General features: G+C 38.8%; 1 protein-coding gene across 2 annotated transcripts in view; it reads left to right on the top strand.

The window, feature by feature from the left end:
- Positions 1–6825: 6825 nt before the first annotated feature.
- fcho1 (FCH and mu domain containing endocytic adaptor 1) overlaps positions 6826–7908 on the top strand; it is a 61480-nt gene continuing 60397 nt past the window's right edge. Inside the window, exon 1 of one of the 2 annotated variants that reach the window (XM_080473844.1) lies at positions 6826–6927. The gene's annotated coding sequence lies outside the window, so the exon portion shown is untranslated. The remainder of the gene's footprint in view (positions 6928–7908) is intronic. The other variant, XM_080473845.1, reaches the window with a different exon arrangement.

Below are 7908 nucleotides of genomic sequence, written 5' to 3'. Positions count from 1 at the left end.
GTCTGACCCCCGGTTAATTGGCGGATCCGGTCTAATTAAAAGTGAGATGATCTCACGGGCCACAGGGAGGGTCCCCCTAGTCCAGACCACTGGTCCAGACATCATCACGATTCCCCGCAAACAGCTGGAAGCACATCAACACACATCTGTGCCAGACAGACGGCTGACTTCACAGCGCGCCGGGCGGAGGAAAACACCGCGACGCGTCGTGCGTAAAAAGAGGAAAACGAGACACCTCCACATCCTCCCTAACCTCTCACACAAATCAAGACCATATGGACCGTATAACTCTGCCAGACTAATTCATAATACTATTTATTCGTATATTTCCTCACTTACTTACTTACTTAGTACATACTGTAAAAGCCCCTCTGATTTCTTTTTTTGTCCATAAGTTCTGTGCTTCTACTCCATTTTAAGATATTACAATTAGTATTCGCATTCAATGTATGCTTAAGCAGCACATATTTTTTGTGGGGTTTCTTTTCCTTTAAATAAATGTAAAACTAACTCAACCTTGCAAGTTTGGATGAGTCATGTGTTTTTACTTGAGAGGAAATCGTTCTTCAGACTGACAGCTGCCCTGAGTGTTCTGAAAAATGTCACATGTTGTACAGATTATTTAGGAATAAAATAAATAATGCATGCTTCTTGTACCAACTGCATCTGTTTTCACTGGAGATTAAAATGTGCATTTCTGAGCAGTTTCTATAAGTTCCGGACTGTCTTTCATCATAGAGGAAATTACCTACAGTAATTCTGAGTTCCTGATTCTGCTCTCCTGTTGTAGTAATGCTGGAAACGTATGCATTAAGTCAATCACGTCAGAAACTGAGACGATGATGATGATGTTGATGCTGATGATGCTGACGATTTTGAGGAGAATGACAACAGATTACATAACAGCCACGTGAGTTGCTTTTTGAACGAAAACAGAAATAATGTCACTTGTGAAATCTGTGAACTAATAAGAAAAAGACAGATCATTATGTGCTTGTTGACTTCATAGGATGTGTTTAACTCATGGAAAGATGAATCATTATCATCTTTTAAAGTACTTTATGTGTTAAAACATAACCAACAGACTATAGAATAACGTAATATTAAATAGTAAGATGGCAATAATAACTTCTATAACTTAGATAAGAAATGTCACTACAGATTATCCAAGCAGAAAGCAAAATCTTCTTCTCTTGACCCCCAAGGGAAATAAAGTCAATATTTATCTTTCACAACATAATACCAGAGCTGGAGGGAAGAGTTGATGCTAGTTCGTTGCATTTGGTCGTGATCTATTCATTCTTTTGTTCACCTCCAGTGTTTGACAACCACCATGTTTCTTTTGTGCATCACTTTTTAAATGTATATTCAGACTGTGTTCAGACGGTGTTTTGCGTCTGGAGGTGCTCACATATCATGTCTATGAGATTTTCTCATCCTGTCATGGTCCAATTAGAGTTAAAAACAGTTCATTAGTGCACTTGTGCCAAAACCATATTGAGATGACTCGGCCTACTACACAGTCTGATAAACACTCAAGGAGAAGTCTGCATAACTGTTTCTGACGAGAGGAAAGAGGAAGTGACAAGTCTCTGTCATCTTAAGCTAAAAAACCCAGGGACGGCTCGTGTGTGGCACGAGGGTTCAACATCAGAATTGGAACGCCCCCTACCGTCCGAATGTTACATCTGCAAGAGTGAGACAAGAGAAGTGTGTAAGTAAACTCTTTGCAGAAACCGTCCTCTTTGAAGTACGATGGAAGACTGGGCGTTCTTTTCTCGAACCAGACATTACGGTGTATTGCCTTATGCAACGTTTTTTAAGTAGACTTTGGTGTAAACCTCAGAGGAAAACAGGACTATCTCAATAAGAGAACAAAAACATGTTATTCATCTGGACGTGAGCTCACTCCAATTCCTCCCCTATTACACTTTTCTAAACATAAATGTGACTTGACTGCGAATTACGGACGTTCCATTTATTTTGTTTCCTGGTCTTTGTAACAGTATGCGATGCAAGAATTCAGGTTTCATTTATATAAACACTATTCTCCAAAATGAGATTTCAGTAAAGATTTTGTACTTGGCATTTGCAAATCGAGCTTTCCAAGAATAAATAGGTTTTCCATTTTATTGTACCTTTATCTTATTAAAGTTTTACATTTATTTATTATGCCTTTCTTAATCGCTTAGTTTTAATGTTGGTGCCATGTAAATACATCTGCCTTGTCTAGCCTTTATTGTGAAGCAGTTGGAGTTGAATAAAAATAATAATAATAGTAATTATGATGATAATAATTAACAATATATGTCAGGTATATATATATATATATATATATATATAACTATTGCAACAACACATCATCAGTAGGGTAAAACTAACCTGTCTCACGACGGTCTAATCCCAGCTCACGTTCTATATTATTGGGTGAACAATCCAACGCTTGGTGAATGTGTGTGTGTGTGCGCGTGTGTGTTTTTTCCACTTCCAACAATTGTGTATGAGCTTATAGTTGAGCACTGGCAACCATGTTCTGTCTTTGGCAGATTTCATAACCAGCCTGTTGGATCAGGAGTTAAGCTGATTTGAAAGTGGGTGATGAGATACAGGGGCTCGTTGGGATGTAGAGATTGTGGGGGTGTACATATTGAGGGTCATTGGGAGGAAAGCTTGATTGTCAGTCTGATGTAAACAAAGTATGTTGGACTTTGTTTGTACACACGCGCACGTGCAAGAACTTTGTGTCTCTGGTTTCTTCACAAATTGTTCCCTGAATTTAAAACAATGTCATGTTATTTTTAATTGGACAAAATTTCACCATGCCATATTCTAACATTGAAGACAGGAAACAGTTGATGGAAGATGTGCAGCTTTCTGACTTCACGCTGAAATCTTCTGCATGAATTAACAATGAATGCAAAAACACAACCGTTTTAGTCGGCCATGTTTGATGTACAACACACAGCTTTTGTTAGTTATTCCTGATCTCCTTGTATGGTGTTGCAAACAGGCTCAAATTCAACAGTGAGAGAAACATTTGGAGAACTCTTAAATGATTGAACCATCGACAGCTCATTTGCTAAGTTTAGCTGGAATCATACAAAAAATCCTTGTCAAAAAGTATTTGTTTGCAATGTGTTGATTTGTTGAATGGGAACAAGATCGGAAGGAGCCTTAGAGGGAGACAAATGAGAGCTTATTGACTTGTTTTGGAGACAACGCTTAAGGCAGGATAAGAATAAGCTCCCCAACAGGTGACAATAGCTGATGACACATAATCAAAGGAGAAAAAAAAAGAGGGGGGGGGGGGGGGTTCTTGTTTTTGGAAGATTAGTTTTTTTTCTAGAACATTACCAAGCTCAAAAATATTCTCATCTGACTTGTGAATGCAGATGAAACCAGGATGTTGTGTGTGGCCTCTCAGCTTGGATGTCAGTCTTCTGTGCGTCCTCACTTACTTAGCATATGGGTAAAACTTACTCAGTATGATCTGAATATATTTGTGTGCACAATCTTGTGTATAAGTGGTCACAGATAATCTAAGATGTCTTGATTTGTGGCTCTGTGGTAGAATGCGGTTGTGACAGGGTGTAAATATGAAGGTGGAAGCAACGATAATGTGATCTTACGTCTCTGTGACTGCACTGTATCCTGTGCAGAGCCACTCTGTCTTTGGCCTTTCGCTCTGTTGCACCAAGGATTGATTTGAATAATGCATCACTCTCCAGCAAATGAGGTGTCAACTCTTCCAGCTGTGGACTCTCACTGCTTAAGCCTTTGATGTGTAACAGGACCGGAAAGGACAAGCGAAGGTCCTCAGCGATGGATCATTACGGCTATGCTTGTGGCTGGATTCGCCGGCATCAACAAAAACACCAGCTGAATACAAAAACCTCTTAAAACTTATTAAGTGCAAGCTGCAGTCAGTCAAATCTGACTGACTGACTTTGCTCAATCTGCCAATGCGGGTCCTGGTCTTATTGACATCATGTTTATATTAGTATGATGGTTATCAATAGGCGTGATTTGATTCCTGGTAAGAATATTTTCAATACCTGACGTTTCTTTGTAGTAATTTCCTGGACTGATGAGTGTTAAAAGATATAACAGTTACAAGAAATAACTACATTTTACTGGTTAGAAATAGTATTATGCATTTATGATCAAATCAAATCAAACCAAACCAAACTTTAATTATATAGCACTTTTCATACAATAGCATATACATATAGTTTCACATAGTAGCACAAAGGGCTTTGCAGACATTAAAAACAAAACACAGAGATGTATTGATGTATTGTGTTTTAATGGTGTCTAAATGTGGATATGCTCGGTATTACATCCAGCAGATGCCAATGCACTCTAATTTAATTAAAGTTGGACATACTGTATCTGAAAAGTGAAGAGAATAAATGTTGGAGTTTTTCAGGAAGGATGATTGCCCCACTTTTGACTTATGTTGGTTATGAATAAAATATAGTTCATGAGAATCACAAATGATGCAGTGTTTAGCACTCGTGCCTCACAGCAACAATACTTGGGTTCGATTCTGTGCTCCAGGCTTTCTGTGGGGAGTTTATATCCTTGTGCTTGGGAGACTTTTTCTTTATGGTTCTCATGGCTTACAATCCAAATGCATGTGTGATTAGAACAAAATATGTGCCTCTAAACTGCTAATAGTTGTTTATGGGTGACTGTCTCTCTGTACCAGCCCTGTGTTAAACTGTTGATCTTTGTGTGTATGCTTCCATTTGTCCAACATTAGCTGGGGGAGGTTGTACCACTCATGGACATAGATTGGATAAAGCAGACACCATTTCATCCTTTTTAAAATTGGAGTTGCACTTTGTGCCTTCTGTCCTGGTTTTAGGGTATAAACAAGTCCACCAGTGTATTTAAGTTTAATTTCCCTTTGATCTACAAAACCATTGAAATTATTCATTTTAATCCAGCTCCCTTATTTGAATTTGTAATCAGAGTTTTGCTGATCTGCAACTGTTAAGTGATTATCAAGCTGCATTGTTGTTTGCGTTTAGCATGTGATTCCTCACTGAAAAGCCAATAGTGTTTTGTAGCCTGTGTAAGTCAGACAGCTGCAGTTGGTCTTAGACAAGAGCATGCTTGTGTATGCCGTCTGTGTCCTTGCAAAAAAGGGCCAGAATCAGAATTGTGTCTCAAAGCAAAAATGAACTGCACCATATGCAGGCGACAGGCCTAATTGAAGGAGTGATGAAGAGGAGTGTTTTAACGTCTCACGGTTCATCAGACTGCCATCCTCTCCTCCTCCAGGTCTATATTTGTTATCATAATCATCTGATCTGACTTTCATGAGGAGATTGACGTGAAGGTGATGAATATATTGCTTCCTCTTGCCCTCAAAATATATATTCTGCTGCTAGGACAGCATCACCCTTCAAGCTTCACTCATATCACTTGCACACATTTGGTGACGTGTACCTATAGAGTTATATCAAAACTATCTCAAAATGAAACTTTGAAGGTCAGGCATCAAACTGGATCTACATCAGTGTGCACCAAGGTGTATCAAAGATACTGTACCTTGTAGTTCTGTGTTCTGTCTGTCTGTCTGTCTGTCTGTCTGTCTGTCTATCCGGCCGTCCGTGAAGAGATTGGCGCTAAATCTAAATTAAACTTGTTTTGAGTCAGGCTGCATGGACTAGAAGTCAATATGATAGATGAGCCCACGTTGAGAAGAATGAAGATGAAACTTTATTTGTAGTGTGTGTTTTTCTGTACAGAATTTTTCATTAGGCCATACCTTTCACTCCCCAAACTCCTGCAAAGTTAAAGTTTAAGCAATCATCTCAAATTTCCCCATCCATCTGTCCATCTGGCTACCCATCCACCAATCCATATTTTCTCCATACCTGTTTTATCAGGACTAAATAAATAACTAACGCACTTTTTGGACCAAAGAAAGTTTGTACTTCCATCCAGTATATTCTAGACCTATCACAAATGCACAGGCTTCAAGACTAATGACACATTTACAGCTAATTTTGCCTATCAGACATGCATTTGGACTGAAAGAAGTTATAGTAGATGAAGATAAAAATGGAGTAGAAGGAACTTCCTGTAATACAATGAATGTCATGTTCAAGCAACTTTTGTCAGACAAACTGAAATACCAAAATATAAACAAATAGGGTTAGACAAAAAACACTACATAATAGAACAGTGAACGTATTTTATGACGTCAAACGATATAGTCTATGGTACTGAATCTATGTACATACATATGATGCAAACTGATTAAAAAAAAGACACAAGTCACTTACAAAAGTGATGCACAAGATGAGAAATAATATTCTGATACTGATATTCAAAATTTCAAAAGGGAAAACAAGTAGTTCCTGCTTCAGGTTTTGCACGTTCTGTTGTTTGATTAAGTAGCCATGACGTTTTTGTTATTGTTGTAGATGTTTTAGTAAAAGTTTCCTTTGCGTTTGTTGCAAAATTCCATAAAAATGATAGATCTCATGAATTGCTTTTCTACCTCTGCGCCTTTGGAGATGCGGTTATTTTGTAATAACTACAGGGGAGGGCGCTATAAGAAGTTTCTGTCTGTTTTATTTGAATAAAACCTTAATTTCACCACGTTTCTAAATCATCGGCTTCCAGGGGCGTTTATCCTAAAAGCAAACGGCCAATAAGGTACTCGTATTCACCTTTAGCCCCGCCTTCTATGTGGTTGCTATGCCTACTCCGCGCCTCTCTCTGACTGACGGACTGGAAGGCCAATCAGCTTCGAGCTGGGCGGGACTCTAACACGCAGTGAAAACTGCCTGGTGGGTTTCTACTACTATGATCCAGCCCGCTCAGGGAGCACACCAGTGCGGTACCGAGGCTGCACACACACCGGGGATGGAAAATGTACCATAGCCGCTTTCTGAAGACTCTGTCCAGGTAATAAATGGCTTCACATATCTCTACCTTCCTGGTGCATATTGCAGAAATTCACGGGTCGCGCTAATGGAAGGTTATCAAGGATATCGAGTTGGCGCGTTTGTTTGGCACGTAAAGAAACGCAGCTAGTGATGAAGATAAAAACTTACCAGGTACACACACAAGGTCAAGATATAATGCTTTCCTAAACTCTAAACTATCTCAATCTTCATTTAGTGGACTTAACGTTTGCCGAATCCACCAACGTGGGTTCTGGTCTTATTGACAAGATAGTGATATTTGTCCCACAGTCCTCCTCATTGAATTTCAATTTAAGAGTCATTTTTAAAACTTGATGTTCATTTGCTCTAATGTGGACAGATGTGGGTTCATAAACTGCCATTGGGCTGCTCAGTTAAAATTAATTTCAATTTATTTCACTATGAATGGTTTTCTCGCCTTCATATCAAGATTAACTCGAGAAGTTTACACTCCCATGAGAGGTTTTGACTGAATCTGTACCAATACAGGCTCTTGCTATGCAATAACAGTCAGCATTGAGTTGTGGCACAAGTTGACTTTGGCTTTTCTTGGAAATAATTGTGGAAGTACACAAAAGGGCTCAGATGCGGGCATAGACGTCAAATATCAGATCCCCACTCTCTTGGTTAGAGATGGAGTGAGAGCTGTTCATGTCTGCTAATGTCAGCTGGTCTCTCCTCGATATCTAATTTGAACTCTGAGGTATGGCAGGTATTTGTTTGCCTCCTTTGCAGAATGGTACCTGAGGTGAGGACAAAAGCGAGCATTTAGTCTATATGTCTTTGTCAGAAGCATCTGATTATTGAGAGCTTTTGATACAACAATCTTTAACTCAATGAGTTGGATACTGCCCTTTAAACTGTAGTTTAAAAAAAAAGAAGTGCTGTTTATGATTAAAAAAATTGATATAGGAATAATAAATCCTTTCCTACATGTATTGTTTTTGTTTATGAATTAGAA

The sequence above is a fragment of the Lipophrys pholis genome (assembly GCF_963383615.2).
Source record: "Lipophrys pholis genome assembly, chromosome: 10".
Taxonomy (NCBI): domain Eukaryota; kingdom Metazoa; phylum Chordata; class Actinopteri; order Blenniiformes; family Blenniidae; genus Lipophrys; species Lipophrys pholis.
Note: the sequence above shows the minus strand (reverse complement) of the source record. Positions and strands in the feature narration are given on the sequence as shown.